Below are 21,207 nucleotides of genomic sequence, written 5' to 3'. Positions count from 1 at the left end.
TTGAAGCCACGCGGTAATCAAAACCAGGGTGTGACTACCGTGCCGAGGTCTGACTTATCGATGGAGAACCCGCGTCTAGACTCAGATTTTCCACTTACTCAATTGGGAACCAATCTAATTGGGACCAAGTCCTTAACGGACGAGCCGAAGCAGGCCCCTTCTGTCAGCACTTCTGACCCCAGGCTTCAATCGGTGTCACCTGCTGAGGCCAAAGTCTTGCCCATGGGTAAGCACCTATCCACGGACAGCAAACAAATTTCCTCCTGGTAAGGCACAATCCAAGGGGGGGGGGGGGGGGGGGTGGGGGGGGTTCATTCGGGGTACCTGCGGCTAAGAGGAAACCGAAGCGGCAGCGATCCTTGAACGATCCTAACTCTTCGGCATAAAAGGCAGCAGAGAGGACTCGGCCAGCAATCGCTAGGCCTTCATTTGCAGCCAATGCTATCGAAGACGACGGAGAGGATGACGACTCTAATCCATTTGAGTACAATACTGAGCAATGCGAACAACTTAGGAAGAAACTCCTCCTAGCTGTAGGGATTGCATCCTCGCAAGACATTAAGCTTTGCTTTGAGTCGGTAGGTGTATACCGTAAAATGTTGCGGCTAAACTTTGCCGACGAAGACACGAACGAGTTGCTTAGGCAGTACTGCTCCTCCCTCAACGATATGTGGCAGGGTGCGCGACTAACCTTGAAAAGAGTCTCTGAGCTACCATCGTTAAAAAAGTGCTTCGTCTGGCTTCCAGAAGAAGAGCGAAATGGTCCTGACGTTCTAGAACAACTTGGTGTGCGGAATAACCTCAACACTTCCACCCGGATGCTGCTAAGCCGCAAAACAGGAAAGAGGGCCGATAGGTCGGGAACTTTTCTCACTATCGGCGTTCCCGACCCCGATGTTGAGAAGGTTCGGAAAAAATCGGGCTGCCGGCTTGACTAGGTGCTCGGGACCGTCACAAAAGTCGGCTCCTAAAACCATTGAAGGGAACGTGCAGCCCTCGGCACCCCAAATAAATTTGCAGCATTGTAAAGCGGCGACTGCACTTATCAGTCGTCGGATCAATAGCTGCAAGACGTTTATATACCTCATACAAGAGCCGTGGGTTGTCGACCTAAAATTCCAACATGCTGACCTGTTGTATGCCAATGGAAGTGATCGACCCCACTCCTGCATGGTAGTCTCAAAAAACTTAAAAGCTAATATGGTTACCGACCTATGTAATGCCGACACCACATCGGCTAAGCTAACCATGAAAAGTCAACAGGGAGATAAAGGGATACTATGGTGCTCTGCATATTTCACCTATGACGCAGAAGACGTTCCCAGTGGAACATTCATCAGAGCTATCCAATATGCCAAAAGTAGAGGCATGGGGGTAATAGCAGAATGTGATATCAACGGTCACACATATGCTGGGGAAGTTCGAACATCAATGCAAGAGCATCGAGACTACTGGAGTATCTAGTAGCAACCGATTTGCAGATCCTTAATTTGGGTAATGAACCCACCTTCTTTGACGTGGTCAGGCGAGAGGTCATCGACACCACGGTGGCATCTCTTGACATCTCAACCCTGGTCGGAGAGTGGAGAATGTCAAACGGCATCACACTCTCGGATCTCAAACGCATTGATTTCGTAATGGAGCATTCAATTAGCAGTGTCACGCGAAATGGTTGTTGGAAGTACCTGGTTTGCGTGGAAAGCGGTCCACAAACATACGTGAGCCTCTCCAGACGGGACCACTTTCAACCAAATTGACCACGTGTTCATCAAACACCGCCACCTATCAGCCTTGAAGAATGTCAGACAATATAGGGACGCCAATGTAGGCTCGGATCACTATCTCGTTGGAATGCTGCTCCGAGCTCAAATAACAATACCAGCCAGAATCCCCTCTAACAATCAGGTGAGAGTTAACACTCAAGCCATCCACAGTATAGCCCTCCGCAACAACTATAAAAGTAAAATGGATGCTACAATAACCGTAGTCAACAGAAATCTTGGAGATGAAGCATCAACAAATGACCTTCACAATCACCTGAAGAACGTTATCATAAATACGGCCCCAAACATACTTGGCCCCAGCCGTAAAAAGAGTAGGAACGGCTGGTTTGACGATGAATGTAAACTAGCAACGGAACGGAAGAATGCTGCATACCGTGTAATGTTTCATTCTCAAAGAACACGGGCACGCGTGGAGACTTATCACGAACTCCGGCGAGCGGAGAAGCGACTTCACAGACAGAACAAGTCAGCAGGATGAAGCTTCTACACCCCGATGTTCATCCTGTCGAGACAAAGAGAGAAATCTGATTTCTGACAGAATGAGCATATTGGAGTGATGGGTTGAGTAGTTTGATGAACTACTGAACAACCAGAACATCGGCGAGTTGGAGAGCCCGCCAACTGAAGGCGAAGCACAAATACTGCCTCCACCAAGTATAGAAGAAACAGTACGTGCAATTCATCGGCTTAAAAATCATAATTCGCCAGGAGCCGATGGAATTACAGCCGAATTGATTAAATATAGAGGCCACTAATTACACCAAGTGGTTCATCAATTTGTACTCAGAGTATGGGACAGCGAATCAATGCCTGACGACTGGCAACAGACAGATAGTGCCTCATACATAAAAGGAAAATATCACACAGTGCAGCTTCCCTCCAGGCAAATCAGCAACAGATCAGATTTTCTCTCTGCGGCAAGCGATGGAAAAACTATTGGCATATGGACATCAGTTGCACCATCTTTTGATCGACTTTAAGGCCACGTATGATGGCATAGCTAAGGTAAAACTGTACACGGCCATGAGAGAATTCGTTATCCCAAAGAAATTGATAAGACTGACTAGGCTGACCCTGACCAATAAAAGCAGCAGGATCACTCTCAAGACCATTCGACATCAACAACGGTCTACGGCAAGGGGATGTCCTATCATGTGTCCTCTTTAACCTGGCCCTCGAGAGAGTAATCCGTGATGATGAGGTAAATGCAAGAGGTACGATCCTCTTTAAATACACCGAACTGCTGGCCTATGCTGACGATATAGACATCTTGGGAAGAACGACTCGAGACGTACAAACTGCCTTCATCTAGATCGAGCAGGCGGCACGAGATCTTGGGCTACACATTGATGAAGGCAAGACAAAATATATGGTGACAACGTCAGCACGAAAAACCAACCAACCAACAACATCAAACCGCACTAGTCAAACGGGAAGAATAAAGATAGGACAATACAACTTTGAGACCGTTGATAATCTCTCTTGTTTAGAGTCGAAAATCACAACCAATAACAGCTACGATGATGAAATCCGCGCACCATTGTTGTGAACCAACAGAGCCTATTTGAGCTTACAAAAACTGTTCCGCTCGAAACGTCTCACCATAGGGTCAAAGCTCTTACTGTAGAAGACAATGATCTTGCCAGTCCATATGTATTCCTTGAAGACTTGGGTTCTTAGCAAGAAAAATTGCGAACTCTTGGCCGGGTTGGAGAGAAGAATCCTCCGAAGAATTGTTGGACGATTCCGGAGCCTACCATAGCCTTTTTGGCCGCCTGCATGAGGATGGACGATTCTGTAGCCTACATAACGACGAAATCTATGAACGATACTATGACCGTCAGATTGTTGATAAAATCCGACTCAATAGATTACGGTGGGCGTATGGATGAGGATGATCCAGCCGGAAAGTCTATAAGGGCAATATCTATGGTAGAAAAAGAAGACGAGGTAGACCCTGCCTAAGATGGAGCGATGGCGTAGGTCAGGACGCCAGACAGCTTTTAGGGATATCGAATTAGGTGCATCTCGGCGCAAAACCGGGATGTCCGGAGGCAGGCCTAGACCGGATACCGGTTGTTACTTCGTTGATGATGATGGTGATAAATAGAACTGGACTAGACTTGGAAACTAGTTTTACCAGTTATGATTCGGATTGTGTACTGAAATGTGACTATTTTCAATATTGCAATAAACTTTTTAACGCATTTTTTTTTTTCAAAACGATGTTTTTTGGATTGGCGTGGAGGACTAAAAAAAACCATTGACTATTCGCTTTGAAATTTTAATATGTTATCGTATTCAAAGCAATAGAATGAACCTCAGAGACGAAAATAAGTGCTAAATATTTTGATTCAAATCAGGGTTTTTGGCGCCAAAAACCGTTTTGTTATTTTTTGGTGAAATTTTTTGATTGTGGTTCATTCTGTAGAGAGCTTTATGCTGATTAAAACCACATTTTTTTGTTTTTTTTTTTAACGTCTCTGTGACTCGAAATCACGAACGCCGTCAATTTTTGACATTTTATTAAAAAATGTGTTGGAAACAAAAACCAGTCTGGAAAATTTCATAAATCCTTTGTTTAAACTTAAACTATTATGGCAATATATATATACAAAATTTCATCCAAATATCTGTCTTTTTGTCAAAGAATAAATCGTTTGAACAAAAGACAAAAAATAAAAATTTGAACCCCTTTCGTCCCCTCAATCAAATTTTGGTGTTGAACTAAAATTATTTTTCAAAAAATGTTCATCTGACATCTGATCTTGAAATCTCTAAGTTGATCATAACATCAAAGCATCGGCTATGGACAAAATGGTGAACTAAGTAGAGCTTAAGTCGAGTTCTGTCGAGCGGTTGCAATGTAATGTGCTGAAACCACGATATCCTGCCAGCTTGATTCCATAAGAGATTTGGCCAGCGAGATTTGAATGGGGCAGCAGTATATCTGCTGTCATACAGGGATATGGAACAAATTTAGTATTAATAGGAGTATTCCTGCGTAAAAAAAATGTTTTCCCGACAAGTATTCGAAGCTAATGTTAGCAGCTGGTAGGCCAGCATTCTTAGCACAGAGAATTTGACTTGAAGGCCAGACGTTTACCTGTTTTCTAAAAAAAATACTTACTGGCAATCAAGGGAGAAGTCAACGAAGGTTCACTTTTAGTCAACTTCTTCTTTTTTATTTACACCTCTATCCATTGGTCGATTATAAAGAGTCCAGAATTTATGAAAAAATCTCGAGGTATTAAGCAGAACTAGTGAAAATCTTCTATGCGCTGAACAGAGATCACAAACAATACTATTTACTTGATAGACTCAGGAGCATATAGACAAGTTGAAATTGGCATGAATTCCCAAATCTCATTCACCATCAAAAGTCCGTACATGCCGCCAACAAAAACGAACTTTTGCTTTTAATTTGTCTTGTACCAGCCATACCAGCAATCTCAACACAATGCCCTCTGCGATACACATATAAAAACCCAAAGGACCCCCAACTGTTTATTTGATTCAATTTCAAATACATTCAATCTTTTTTCCAGTCACTTTCAATGATTTGCTCGTGCCAGTAATTCAATTGTTTTTTATATTTATCACGTTCGATATATCAAATATCAACAAAAAGCAAAACACAAGACATTTATCGTAGGCAGTCATAAATATAATTTTAAATTTGTTGTGATTCAACTATGGCAGACTGATTTATGGATTTTGCAGAAAAAAATGCATTTCTTTCAAGTTTTTAGTATTTATATTGTTTTAGAGAGAATGGTGCATGGTTTTGAGTAAATTAAAAACGTGGAGGAATCGGGCTCAAAACAGAGGGATAGAGATGATTGGACGTAGGAGGAGAACAAAAAAATTTATTTGATCGACTTTGGTGGTCCTGTCTGGAATGGTTAGGGCATTCTCTTTCAAGTGGGTTGGGGATATTTTTTATGAGTTCTAAGTAGAATAAAATGCTTATTTTATAAAATTGGAATTCTAAGGGTCATAAAACTTATATAAAATAAAATGGGTACGCTTTGAAATGTCTTTATTATCGAGGGTTACGGATACGTTCCCAAAGTTGCAGAAATTGTATGGATTCAGAACGAAGCCATCTATATAGAATGTTTAAAAGGCTATGATCATGATGAACATCAACAAGACTTTGACGTAAATTTAAAAACAAACATGGGTGGAGAAGTAAGAAACTTATTTCTTATTATATTGGGTTAGGCGAAAATAAATACAATATTTGCATAGAAGAGTCAAAACAAGTTAATTACATATGAACACCCAGGTGAATGCATCACAACAAAGTTGTTGATCTTTAAGCACTTTTGTTTTTTCACTTCATCAGACACAACAGCAGAAATTCTACCCTAATCTCAAAATTTTACGAGCTTCACAAACGTAATCAAACATTCAAATTCAGCAAAACGCGATTAAATGTAACCGAAACTCCACCATTCTCGGTTTACGAAAATTCAAGGAATTTGTCTATTTTTTCTCATGTGGTCATCAACTACAAGCCAAGCCCCAACATAAAAATTTATCAATTCCATCAAAATACATGGCACATCCGGGCGTCTGGACCAACTAGTGAAACTATTAAACTTGCTTAAACCAGCCCTCATCCTTCAAAAGCACCATCATCGTCTCCAAGATTCATTAGAAAGCCCAAACAGAAGAAATTAATATTTATGTTTTGATCTGCATTAACAGCAGGTTGCAGCAAATATCGAATAACACATAAACGTGCGAGCAAAAAGCCAGAGAATACTCCAGCAAAAGATACCGAAAGTATTAAAACAAATATCTCCAGCGGTAGATATACATTTTGGCAACAATTTTTTTGTGAAGCTGTCCTGAAATTCATACAAACGAATGAAGCCTGATCCAAGTTCGAGTCCAAGAATATCTGAGATTCGCATCTTCTAAGAAATTTGGGGACTATCGTTCAAAACTCGTTAATCAAACCAAACCCAGTGAAGACAAAACGAGATTATGGTGGAACGAATACGGCAAAAGATTAAAGATGCGAACATGGAAAGAATAAAAAAGTTTGTTGTAGGAATTTAGACAGTATGGACAATAAAATATCAGCATGATAACGTAGTGCTGGGTTTACTAGACTCTTTTTAAAACGTGAATTAGTTATTAAACGTTATTTAGTACTTTCAACTCTTCAGGAGGGCTACACATGCTTTAGAAAAATTCAATAAAATGATAGCTAAAAATACAAAGTTTAGACGAAAACCGTTGTCAGTGGATTTAATTTAAAACAATTTTATTTATAGAATGTCAATCATAAGATTCTATAAGAAGATAATTTTTTATGTTTAAAACGGTGAAGTATTTTGACATTATGCCTCCCCAAGAAGTCTAGGTACACTACGATCCTGCGTCTAAGTAATAACTACTTTCAACAACACTTAATGTCGGTGATCAGGCGAGGAGCTGTCTTTTCTTCTAACCACCTTTAGAATTTAGTCCATAAAAGTTTCTACAAATATTGCTTACTTGATGCAATGTTTATAGATAAATAACTGATAATTTTGAAACCGTTTATTAAATGAATTTTAATAATTAAACAAGTCGGGAAACTGGAAGCTTGACGCTTCAAGTATAAAAGGTTTTGTGTTTCCCTATGTAAGCAGCATAACGTAGTTCTCCATTGGCTTATAGCATTGACCCGAGATATTGAAATCGTTCAGTTCTGGGCAGGTTACTGCCATTGCCAGAACTGAGCGATTTAAATATCTCGAGTCAACGCTATCAGCCAATGGAGAACTGCGTAATTGTTTCACGCATTAATGCAACCTGAATGAAGTGGCGTTCCCCAACTGGTGTTCTTTGTGATCGATGTATCAGCGCACGTCCCAAATCTAAAAATTACTGCAATGTCGTCCGTCTGCCACTCTCTATAGTTCTGAGTGTTGGCCGACTATAAAGGACAATGAACGGCGTCTTGCGGTAATGGGGACGAAGATGTTGCATTGCACTGGTGGCGTGACACGTTTTGATTACGTCTGAAATGAAAATATCCGCGATCGATATAGGTTTGCATCGATCGTGGAAAAACTGCAAAAGAGGCGTTTTCGATGGTGTGGTCACGTAATTCACGCTAACGAGAATTCAACAACCAGTATTGGTCAGCACATCGAGAGCAATGGTAAGCAACCAAAAAGCCGGCCAAAACAATGGTGGCTTGATACGCTGGATGGGGATTTAAAGGTCTCGCGATTACATCCTGATCAGGCATTTGATAAAATAAAATGACGAAACCGATCATCACGAGCCGACCCCGCTTGTGAACTGAAGGCTGAAGAAAAAGAAAATGATGTGAGGAGCGACGAGTGCACGACAGCTCCGTGTAATATAGCTAAAAATTCCATTGCTCTCTATTTTCTAGAAAGCGATTTAAATAAATCATTTGATGGAAAGCCCTATGTTGATAATGGTCAACCTCATACGCTTCACGCGCTCAGTTTAATATTATTAGCGAATGAAAACAATTTAACCAACATCAAATATAAACAAGTCGGGAAACCGGAAGCTGGACGCTTCAGGTACGAAAGGTTTTGTGTATTTCTTTGTACGTAGCACGTAATATATGCATATATTATCTGAGAATATCCACTTTCGGATGACATTGACATTCATAGTCTTGAATTTACAAGGAAGTGACAACTTTGACGTATTAGAACTTTGTTAGTAATAGTGGTATTTCGACCAAACTTGGTGAGATCGTGTTCGGGTATGTTATACCCTATATTATTGCGAAATTTCATGTTGCTAACATGAACTTAAGGGGGGTTTTGCAGCCAATTACTAAAAATTATGGTAATATACTATTAACTTTATTTGTACAGATATCAGTATGGAAGGTATTTCGGAGCCCAGGCACCATATAGTGACAGCCTCCTGATTTTTTTCAGATTTTTCGATTGGGTAGATTCTGAGAATGGCCCCCTTAAAGGAATGGTCACTTTCAACTCCCGCACTCCCCACCTTTCTAACAAATGTCAAAACTAAGACCGGCTTCGAAAAGTACTAACCGAGACCTTTAATTTGATGCCCCACATGAGTATATTTGATGAAAAAAAAATGTATACCCTCCTTTTGCATGTATGAGGACCCCGCTTAAATTCAACGTAAAAGAACGTAACTCACTGTATGCGTGAGCGTTCACAGTTCCCACCTTTCTACCAAGTTTGGTGTCAATCGCTGTAACCGTTTCCGAGAAAAATGCGTGTGACGGACAGACAGAGACAGACAGACAGACAGACGGACAGACAGACGGTAAACCGATTTTAATAAGGTTTTGTGTTTACACAAAACCTTAAAAAGGGCTAGGGAAAATTGGATTCTTCTTGAATGGAATTTTAATATTTCACTCGAATTTCAATTATTCTCGTTAATTATGACGTCAGCATCTTATTTGTATGGCTTAGAATGCTGTTAATTAGCACGAAATTGATAAGTTTGAACTGCTATAACTTTCCCACTAATAGTTGGATTTTCATGAAACCTGGCATGTGTATGCACGAGGTTGTCCTCTATGTCGGTGCAAAATTTAGTACACTTAGGATGAACTCAAGGGGAGTTTTTTAGTCTATTTCTGAAAGTTGATAATATACTATTAGTAAATTTTTTGAGCAGATACCGGAATGGGACATCTCTCGAAGATTAGATTTCACATAAGTGTTTTACACAAAACCTTAAAAAGGGCTGCAGATAAATAGATTCTTCATAAATGTAACTTTAATATTCCACGCGAATGTCAATTTTTCCGGGTAATCATGACGTCAGCATCTGATTTGCATGGCTTTGGAAGCAGTAAACTCCCGCGAAATTGCTAAGTTTGAACTGCTACAACTTTGGCGTTAATTGCCTCATTTCCATGAAATTTAGCACATATATACGATATATTGTCCCCTATGCTGGCACAAAATTTGATGAATTTAAGGGGGGTTTTTCAGTAAATTTCTAAAAAGTAGTAATATACTATTAGTAAGTTTATTTGAGCAGATATCGGAATGGGACATATTTTGAGGCCTAGATTTCATCTAGGCGCACCACCCTGATTTTTTCCGGATTTTTAGGTTGGGTAATTTCCGAAAATGAGTCCTATCTCACTTCAAATGCGTACATTTTGACTCCTTACTCACGCACTTTGCAATTTGTGCCAAAACTAATGTCAGTTTCGGAAAGTACAAATCGAGACCTTTCATTTGATACCCTACACAACTATATCCGGTGAAAAAAATTTTTGAATCCCCCCTTTGCATGTATGGGGAGCGCCCCTTTAAACTCCATCTAAATTTATGCCACTCGCTGTATGCGTGGGATTTCATAGTTCCCATCTGTCCACCAAATTTCGTTTGGATCGGTTTAGCCGTTTTGAAGAAAAATGCGTGTGACAGATAGACAGACATTGAATCGATTTTAATAAGGTTTTGTTTTACACAAAACCTTAAAAAAATGAAAGATTGCCTTCGAGGATATTTTTCCTTTTTATTGGCTAAAAGTATCTAATTTATACAAATACTTATTTCGGAGATCAACTGTCCCCTTCCTCAGTGTTTTATCTTGAAGGAAAACACTGATAAAACACCGAAGAAGGGGACGGTTGGTGCCCGAAATACGTATACTTCATGACCTTAGGGTCCTTATTTATAAAAACCTTAAACCTATTTCAAATAGCGTTAATCAAGATATTCTGATATGCCACACCGCTATATATACGAACAATGTCACAGTTTACAGAGGATGTACGATCATCAATCGATTTGCTATAGTGACGCTTAAAAGTGCGTTCAGCTGAAGATATGCAATTCTTATTTAACAAGGTTTGTGAATTAGGAATTGTTCATTAAAATGTTCTCCCTATCTTTATGTACTCCAAAACTGCCTGGAAAAGTTTCACAACAAAACTGAAAAAGTTTTGAATGGAGCACCTGTCAACACGAGCTTCCCTGCTAGACAGTTCGGAACCTTTGGCGGTTATTCCTGTCTCACCTCCTTAGCGACATCCTCATTCATACGCCCACCATAACCTATTGAGCCGGATTTTATCCACAACCTGATGGTCATGGTATCGCTCAAAGATTTCGTCGTTATGTAGGCTACGGAATCGTCCATCCTCATGTAGGGGGCCAAAAATTCTTCTCTCGAACGCGGCCAAGGGTTCGCAAATTTTTCTTCCTAAGAACCCAACCCAAGGAATACATGAGGACTGGCAAGATCATTGTCTTGTACGGTAAGAGCTTTGACCCTATGGTGGGACGTTTCGAACGGAACAATTTTTGTAAGCTGAAATAGGCTCTGTTGGCTGGCAAACAACCGTGCGTGGATTTCATCGTCGTAGCTGTTATCGGTTGTGACTTCCGACCCTAGATGGGAGAAATTGTCAACGGTCTCAAAGTTGTATTCTCCGATCCTTATTCTTCTTTGTGTTTGACCAGTGCGGTTTGATGTTGTTGGTTGATTCGTCTTCGGTGCTGACGTTGCCACCATATATTTTGTCTTGCCTTCATTGATGTGCAGCTCAAGATCTCGCGCCAATCAGCGCCTGCTCGATCTGGATGAAGGCAGTTTGTACGTCTCGGGTGGTTCTTCCCATGATGTCGATATCGTCAGCATAGGCCAGTAGTTGGGTGGACTTGAAGAGGATCGTATCTCTTGCATTTACCTCAGCATCACGGATCACTTTCTCGAGGGCCAGGTTAAAGAGGACGCATGATAGGGCATCCCCTTGTCGTAGACCGTTGTTGATGTCAAATGGTCTTGAGAGTGATCCTGCTGCTTTTATCTGGCCTCGCACATTGGTCAGGGTCAGCCTAGTCAGTCTTATTAATTTCGTTGGGATACCGAATTCTCTCATGGCCGTGTACAGTTTTACCCTGGCTATGCTATCATAGGCGGCTTTAAAGTCAATGAAGAGATGGTGCAACTGTTGTCCATATTCCAACAGTTCCAAGATAGTGGAAAATATCTTATAGATGGTACTCAGCAACGGGATACCTCTATAATTGCTGCACTGTGTGATATCTCCCTTTTCATGTATGAGGCAGATAATGCCTCGTTGCCAATCGTCAGGCATTGATTCGCTGTCCCATATCTTGAGCACAAGTTGATGAACCACTTGGTGTAACTGGTCGCCTCCATATTTAACCAATTCAGCTGTAATTCCATCGGCTCCTGGCGACTTATGATTTTTTAGCCGATGAATTGCACGGACTGTTTCTCCTAAACTTGGTGGTGGCAGTATTTGTCCGTCGTCTTCAGTTGGCGGGACCTCCAACTCGCCGATGTTCTGGTTGTTCAGTAGCTCATCAAAGTACTCAATCCATCGCTCTAATATGCCCATTCTGTCGGAAATCAGATTTCCGTCTTTGTCTCAGCGGGATGAGCATCGAGGTGTATAAGGATTCATCCTGCTGACTTGCTGGTAAAACTTCTGCGCCTGGTGCGGTTGCTTCCTGTACTTTTCTAATTCACAGACTTGTTGGTTCTCCCAGGTTTTCTTTTTCCGTCTGTGAAGTTGCTTCTCCGCTCGACGGAGTTCGAGATAAGTCTCTGCGCGTGCCCGCGTTCTTTGACAATGCAACATTACTCGGTATGCGGCATTCTTCCGTTCCGTTGCTAGCTTACATTCATCGTCAAACCAGCCGTTCCGACTCCTTTTGCGGCTGGGGCACTTATGTTTTCATAGCCGATAACAGCAGATTTCAGTTTTTGGCTGACTAAGAAACCTACTCCGAGCTATAATATATGGTGTAGCGACTCTTCTCCAGGAAACCGGTCCCTGTCCAATGCATCTCCTGTAACGCTGTTATATCAGCCCTATATTGGGACAGGGTATCGGCTAGCTGTTCAGCAGCTTCATTTCTGTACCGGGAGCGCACGTTCCATGAGAAAATGCGCAAATTGTTATTCCTTTGTCGTTGCCGGGTTCGTCGTTTTGAAATCCATCCTGTCCAAGGCTCCTGTTGCGGCTTCGTAACAAGTTGTTTTCCTTGTAGGGTTGTCAGCCCTACCCAACCCCCAACCTGGAGGACCAGTTGGTACAATTTGTCCCCCCGTCTGCAGCTTTTCATTATGAAAGAGCTCCCAGAGGTTTGATAGTAGAGCTGTTAGTGTTGATTCAGCAGGTGTTACAACGACGATGAAAGCTCCTGAAACAATGTACATGTACGTTTTTGAAAGAAAAAAAATTGCCAAGAACAGAAAAATCTTCTAATTGTTTCGATTTAAAAGATTGATGACAAGATAGTCGTGAAAATGACTGCTGACGGGCCGTGGTTTGAAAATGAACTTTATACAGTTTTCGAGTATTATTATATTATGAGAAATATTACCGTGTATCTGGTCTGCTCCAATTACTAGACCATATAAGAACAAATAGGAAAATTCTGAGGCGCTTTCCTATTCGGTTCTATGATTCAATACGTCATTGAGGTTCAAATGTGCATCTTAAGGATTTTACGTTCAAAATGGTGAACAATATCTATAAGATATGTATGTGAAAGTCTGCGTCGAGCAAGGTGGATAAGACACCAAATGTATCTACAAACAATTTACCCCCAATCTCCCACGCTCTGCTATACCCTCCCAAACTCATCCATAACAATTCTAACTTCTTACCATCTTGTCACAAACCTCCTCCTTCCAGAAAAAAAAAATCAAATGGACAATGTTGTGTCATATCAAAAAGTTGCTTTCTTGCACATTCATTTCTTCTTTTTCTCACTCTGATTTTCATTTGTATTTCTTAAGCAATCGACATCGGCGGAATCATGATGATTCTACCTTTCAGTTTCGGTTAAGAATGATGATGATGATGATGACTCAAAAAGTTGATTGACCACTAATCGTTTGGCATTTTGGACCGAGGAAAATTGAACATGTCGAATCCGTGCGCTCAGCACAAGAACATAATATGTACGGAGTGGATAGTGCAGGTGAAGTTAGTTGAACTGAAGATTGATCTCCAGATGAAATAGACAACGTTTCAAGATTACCAACTACAAGTTAAGATATGGTTTTAGTGAACATTACGTAGTACCTCTGCATGGAATTCGGGAATCGAGAGGAACAAAAAGTTTGACCCTTGGCAATCTGAAGGGGTTAAGGATGAACTGGTCTAGAAAGTAAGAATGGAATTTTATCATTGGTATCAATGATGGATCTTTCTTGCTAGATACGAACAATGATTTCTGGTTTTGGGATTGCATCAGATGTTGGGAGCTGGAAAAAAGTGGTTGAGGATGGATAGTAATATCATATGATTTAAATGAGGCTTAAAAAATGAGCTTTCTGCTCATATGTAATGCACCTTGCACTGGTTTGAAGACTTTCAATCAGATAAAATTCCCCAGACCTCATACGAAGGGGCACAATTAGTGTCTGCAACAGCGCGAAAAGCGTCTGCCGAAAACCTTCACCTGTAACAATAACCTTATTCCATTTTCGCAACATTCAACATATTAATCTCAACCCCGGGGCGAAATACTTTGAGTAAAGAATTCCATTCTATTTCTTGCGATGAGTGTTCATCACCTGCTTCTAAGAACAAACTTTTTACGAGAAAAAAATTCACTGCGCACCTTCGTATGAGTATTTCCTATTTAAATTGCAGCTTAAGATTAAACCGACCACCACTGAGCAAATCATGTGTGGATTAACACCTTTAACGTATATTCTATTTGCATAGCCAGTTTCCGTCCAAGTGGATTAGAAAAGATGACTTTGTGCCAGATTCCAACGTAAATTGCTAAGAAACATTTTTTCTTTTCCCATCGATGAAAAACAAATACCTGAGGTGGAAGAAAGAAGAATAGAATGGAGCCCGTCTGAACTAGACAAACTCCGTAATGGCTTAAGATAAGATGCTGGTTACTATCGGCGAACCTATCTTGATCTAGGGTATCCACTAACTATGTACGTACAATCTATGATGGCTGTTTCATCTTCGACGGAAAAATCGGTCATAACTGCACTTTCTGTTTTGATTGTAGTCAGCAATTTGCAATCAAAATGAAAGAGATTAGTGCTCGCATTTAAGCCCGCGAATATTTTCACTTGGCTGGACATTGAAGCGTAATTTGTCTGAATTTGCCTTATGGCGAAATCTCCAGATCCGTTTGTATTGTGCCTGCCAGCTGTAACGATGAATTTGATGCACGCATTTGTAATTCTTTAAATATTAATTTGCATTAGATAAAATTGAGGATTGAGTCCACATGACTTGAGCTAAGACTTAAGTCAGGAAGTGGGTTAAAGAAAAAAATGCAATTTATTTGAACTAAATGAGAAGATAGCAGCGTAGGTCGCAGAATTTGGTTGTGATGGGATAATAATTTTTTAATATATTTCTTATGTGATTTGAACTATTATTTCTAGGTGTTTTTAAATTGTGTGGTAGAGCGCCACAAAGTAAGGACCTGAACTGCTTTAGCGGATGACAAGCCCCCAATACAAAGGATTCTGCTGGGTTCCATCAAGTGCATCAAGAAGCAGAAAATATGGAGAGAGAGGATGGGCTTTTTGAAATCATTGCTTAAAAGCTTGAATTTTCAATCCTACCCCCGAAATAGGGGAGAATGAGTAGTATGAGTAAAAAGTAGAAGAAGATCACTCCTTGCAAACCCCAGGAAGAATTGCGACGATCACTCACTTCACAAAGTTATGGAGCCTTAAAATAGAAGCTGGTCTAATTCCGGTATGTGGAAACAGGTTCATGCAGCCGGGACACCGTGAACTTGACAGGCTTTCCAGCCGACGGTAACACAGGCAATGTGAAAGAAGGCGAAGTTCCTTGGACATGGAGGCATGGGCGTGGCTATATCAAGAAGTGTGGTGGCAGGAGAGGAAAAGTTGGTGTCCCTGCTGAGATCCACAATGGACGGACCACAGTCTTCAGTTGGTGGCGGTTTTCACATCAGATTACACTCACGTCTCCAAATATAAAGGATACTCAAATTAACCTGCAGTATGCCAAAGCCTCTCCCTATCTACTGGCAGCGAGGATAGCAAAATTGCAGGATTGTCCTTATACACTTCTGATATAAGAGCCACGAGTTCGTTTTAATAAAATCAGTGGTATTGGATCGTTAAATGGGACTGGGATCTTCTTCGATGAGAGATCCTCGAGACCGAGAGCCTGCGTCCCGATGTCAAAATTGTTAGAGGTAACTATGCTGAGGCAATCCTCTTCTCAGGACCTAGTTGCGGTAAACTTACAATATCAGGTTAATGACAACTGGAGAAACGTCATAGTTGCCTCTACTTACTTATGATTGAAGTAGTTAGAATTGATTAGAGACTGGCGAATACTAGATGAAGTCTCACTCTTAGATTACCGTTACTTAGAATTTAGTCTGACTATTGCAGGCGAGCAGTCTATAATACAAAGACGCAAAACGGATTGGACAAAATTCACTGAACTTCTTGGCAACAAAGTAGAGTTTCCTAGGCGACTAAGGACAATAGCTTACTCCAAACTACAATTTTATTTTATAGTGTATATATATATTTCGGGAGGAACTTACCCCTTTCATCAGTACAAAGCTAGCTCCCTAAATATATATATATATATAGACTATAAAACAAAATTGTAGTTTGAAGTAAGCTACTGGTCTATCAATTTCAGACTTAACTACAAATAGAAGACAATATCTAACCTCTTAGACTAAGGACACCTTTGGCGATAGAAGATCAATTGGAAACTCTGAATCGCACTCTTTTAGAGTGTTTTGAAGAGTCATATTTCCCGAGCCCAAAGCGGAAAAACGGTTCCAGCAAAACTGCAATGACTCAGGAAATCAACCAGATGACCTTTAAATCGCTTGCAAAAGGAAAAAGACTGAAGACTGGTGGAACGTTCGAAACTCACAGCGTAAATACAAGAGGGTCGTAAAACGATCGAAACAACACTCCTTTAGAGCATACTGTGAAGAACTGGAAGGAAAGATTTTCAGGCTGTGCAAAATCCTTGAAAAGTCGGCCAAGTTAGGCTCTCTTAGAAAACCGGATGGAACTTTCACGAACTCCAGAGTTGAGTCTATAGAGACACTCTTTGAAGTACACGATTCGGGAGGGCAAGTGTCAGAAGTGGGAGGTAGAAAATTGGCGGTTTCTGCAAACCCTTCAAGTCCTTCGAACACATAAAAGCATCTGGCATTGATTTCTGCAAACCCTTCAAATCCTTCGAACACATAAAAGCATCTGGCATTGACCAGTGATGCTAAAGGAAACTATAAAGCGCTTAGAGTAACTTCTAAGAAATATTTTTCGAGGATTTTTTATTCTGGGCTACGTGCCTACCTTTTGGGAGAAGGTTAAGTAGTCATCATACCTAAGCCTAAGAAAGATTCAAATCTAAAGAACTTCAGACAAATCAGCTTAACAGCATTTTCGCTGAAATGTCTGGAAAGCCTGGTTGAACATCACTTTCGCGAGAAGGCTCTAAGATTGCACCAACGAAATGAAAACCAACACCAGCGTGGAAAATCCTGTGAATCTGTCGTTCACTGTTTGGCTTTAATTAGGTGGACCTATGCTATGCTGCTACAGTGCTGGATAGCTGAGTAGTTAAAGCGCAAGGCTGTCGTACGGGAGGTCGCGGTTCAAATCTCACTGGTGGCAGTGGAATTTGTATCGTGATTTGACGTCGGATACCAGTCGACTCAGCTGTGAATGAGTACCTGAGTCAAATCAGGGGAATAATTTCGGGCGAGCTGACATTGCCTCCTAGTGTACCGTTACGGTCTTGAATGAAGTGCTCTAACACACTTCAATGCCCTGATCCAACATGGATTGTTGCGCCAACGATTATTATTATTATTATATGCTATACTAATGCAGAGATTGCTTTAATTATCGGATCCCCATACATCTGTTTGATAGAAGACATGAAGTTATCTTGAAACGAAGAGAAAACTGGAAAGAACCAGAAGAATACTTTATAGGATATACTGGCTAGAAGTCGTCACCGATGGCTCGGAAACAGAACAGAGTTCTGGAGTAGGAGTCTACTTATCGAATAAAAACGATAAATGGACTTTTCTTTTTGGATAATATGCAACTGTCTTCCAGGCTGAAGCGTATGCGTTCCAAAGGACGATAACCTGGATGATTGACGAGCGATTGAAGGGCAGACGCGCCGCAATCTGTAACGATAATCAAATTGCGTTGAGGGTGTTGTGCAGTCCTTTCATTACTTCATAAATTGTTCAGGAATGTAGAAACTGATTGAACTCTGTTTCTAGATTCAATGCGGTAGAACTACTCTGGGTACCCGGTCATTGTTATGTAGAGGGAAATGAAATCTCGGATGCTTTAGCAAAAGATGGTTGAATTTCCCCCATATCCGGATCGGAAATGTGGGGGGTGAAAGTAGCATTTGCTAATAACGCCTGAACTGGGCACAACTTCCCTAATGACAGATGGCAGAGTCTTAATACTGCTAACCAAACTTGTCCCGTCAGAACCAAACAAACATACGGCAAAGTTTATCCTGTCGAAAAGCAAGAAAATTTGCAGGAGTATTGTAGGCATTCTAACTCGCCATAAATCACTAGTTGGGCATATGCTCAGGATAGGAATTCCCTAAGATGATACGTGCCTATCCTGAGGAGAGGAAGTAGGATCCACGGAACATTTTCTATGTGAGTGCCCCGCCTATCAGACATCAGATTGTTGGTGCTGAAGTGCTAGAACTGAGATACATGAACGAATCCAAGATATACCGTTATACGTGAGAATCGAGTACAATGGACCACTATGGTCTGATTACTCAGACCTGGCCGCTCGATTTTGGAGGCGGTTGGAGGGTAGCCTTTCCCTTACTGACCTTTTTCAACGATGGATGCCCTGTCCCGAGGTAGAGTTGTAAATTTAAACTTCACTTCAGTGGGAAAGCAGTTCTCGCAGTATATCCCCCCACCCACTCCACTTTATTCATCCCTTTACCAAAACTGCAAACATCATTGACTATGCCTCTTTCAAGAGAAAAGGGAAGCCACACCTAGTGGTGTTTAAGATTTTCGTAACTTATAAATATAAAAAGGACGCACTACTCTTCCCCTGCAGAAGTGTGACAATTTCTGCCCATTTGAAATCTGAGAACAGAAAAACTCCAGAAGAAGCGTTGAAAAAAAAATGAAATAAGTCAACAACTTTGTTTTGTCGTGGGACCTGGTTTACAATGAAATATGCTACCGTAGGGATGCCAAACAGGAATAACATGAGCCAGAAGGCAGAGCGGTAAATGCTAGGCCTGAACTTCTTCGTTAGTCATAGCGGGAATATGTAACGAATTGAAGAGCCGAAATACCTTGCAGTGCCTCCAAAAAAGCGGACTTCCCCAATAGAAAACCGAGCCCCGAACACAGCTCCGAATAGGTGGGATGTCTTTTCTTTTAAGGCTATGAATCTCTATTCAAAGTGACTTGGAATGTAGTTTGCCAAGATGACTCCAATAGCTGAAAGAAATATAATATGTATGTAACCACGATGTCGAAAAACCTAAAATACTAGATATAATCAACATCGATGGTACCCAAAACCAAGGCAACTACCAACATTGAGGCAGGACGTCTTAGGGGCTGAAAGTGACGCGGATGGCTGCCTTTCCCTTAACACACATCCTGCAGGACATGAAGATGTTCGCGCCATCATTCGCAGACGATCTAGTCATAATAATTAATGGAAAATTTGCAGACGATCTAGTCATAATAATTAATGGAAAATTTGCAGATACAGTATATGAACGATTGAATACGCAGATAATCCAAAGAAAGTGCATCACAGTGAACGCTAGGAAGACTGGACTAGTTATGTTTACTAAGATCATTAGGCGGAGGGGGAGTCACACACTACTCATCTTATCAGAGATATTAATCCAGCTGGTATAAACAGTTAGGTATTCAGAAGCTTATCTCGACTACATGATGCGTTAAACTTCGAGTTAAACTTCTTCTTCTCTAATACCTCCCGATCACATATTTTTCAGATTTATGTTTAAGACGATATAACAAACTTTTGGAACTACAGACCTAATAATCTTCACCAAGAGGTCAATCGAGGAAGACTGATCTGGCTCAGGAGTGTTTTCGAAAAATTCGAATGTAAGTTGCAAAATTGACAATTACATTTTAGGCGGAAGTATATGCCATTTTTTGGCAGTAGAAGAATGCTTTCAACAAAAATAGCAGGGTCGTATGGTCCGAATTTGTTCCGACAGTCATGCAGCATTATCAGCACTAGATGTAGAATTGACACCAGTTGCGGGCAAAACTTGGCCGACTGAACGAAACATTGCTGATGTGGGTTCCAGGGCATCCGAACATTACTGGGAAAGAGGAGGCTGACAGATTGGCCCACCACGAGTCTGGCTCATCAATGTTGGAACCAGAAGTAACAATCTGCGCTAGATAATGTTGCAAGGGTTCTTACAGTCGAATGAAGAGAATTGAATTCTTTTCGGCATTCTTCAGTGAAGAATCTACGCACCCTCTGCCTCTGGTCGACATTCTCAGATTCGAACCTACAAATGCCGCAAGCGGGAGGCCGGCAATTTCAGGGGACAGTACAGAGGGCCAAGTAAAAAGTTCCTTCTTAGCTAGCCTAATCCCAAGCTAAGCAACAAAAATAGATCAAACACTGTCAGGATTCGAGATTACATTGTATAATGAATTTTAACAAATCCTCCTCATTGTCCTGCAATAGAAGGGGATGCAGCTACTGAAACATTGTAAAAATGATCAGGTTTCAAGTACGAAGAGCAGGTTCACATATGTACCACAAAAAATGACAGATAAACCAGTACCAAGAGTCATACACATGACAAACAAATCATCATTTATGGAAATACGAATAATAAAAAAAATATGACCACCATCGAAGCCATATCAAACGCTATGCCTGAGAAAAAACACATCAAGAATTATCACTTACCACAGTTGATTGACCGACAAAATCACATTTTCCTTGCAAACTTCTTGAGAGCATTTCGTCTTTTCTTTCTCAGTTCATTTTTCTTCCAGCTAACTACCACATAACAACCGCTAAATGATCCAAGAAAATGTTTCTTCATCGGATTTCCTAACCATCAATATGTCTTCTATTCGATCAATCCATTCATCAATTGAGAAAAATCATCAGTGCAGAGACATGGTAAAGACACAGGTAAGTAGTATTCTTTTGGGTTATCAAATATCAGTAATGAATGATAGGGGAGGTAGGGAAATGCTGGGCGCTTTGGGCTGATATTGAATGACCTGATGATGAAGATTTTTCCATGATTGCGAAAATATTGGTGCTAACTTCTTGGAACCAAAGCAGCAAGGGAAGCAAAGAGAAGGATTATGACTCTACTAGCAAGCTTAGTTAGAACTTCAAAACAAATCACCACACTTCCCTA

The 21,207-nt window shown here is 40.9% G+C and overlaps 2 protein-coding genes across 4 annotated transcripts in view; both read right to left on the bottom strand.

The window, feature by feature from the left end:
• The window catches only part of LOC119647243 (protein Shroom), a 780,388-nt gene that overhangs the window by 623,353 nt on the left and 135,828 nt on the right, over positions 1 to 21,207 (bottom strand). The window lies entirely within an intron of this gene.
• The window catches only part of LOC119647244, a 54,697-nt gene that overhangs the window by 31,451 nt on the left and 2,039 nt on the right, over positions 1 to 21,207 (bottom strand). Inside the window, exon 2 of one of the 2 annotated variants that reach the window (XM_038048114.1) lies at positions 20,742 to 20,907. The exons of the other annotated variant lie outside the window; for it this stretch is intronic. The gene's annotated coding sequence lies outside the window, so the exon portion shown is untranslated. The remainder of the gene's footprint in view (positions 1 to 20,741; positions 20,908 to 21,207) is intronic. 2 annotated transcript variants of the gene reach the window in all.

The sequence above is a fragment of the Hermetia illucens genome, chromosome 1, assembly GCF_905115235.1.
Source record: "Hermetia illucens chromosome 1, iHerIll2.2.curated.20191125, whole genome shotgun sequence".
NCBI classification, from domain to species: Eukaryota; Metazoa; Arthropoda; class Insecta; order Diptera; family Stratiomyidae; genus Hermetia; species Hermetia illucens.
The sequence above is the reverse complement of the archived record's forward strand: the minus strand, read 5'-3'. Positions and strand labels throughout refer to the sequence as shown.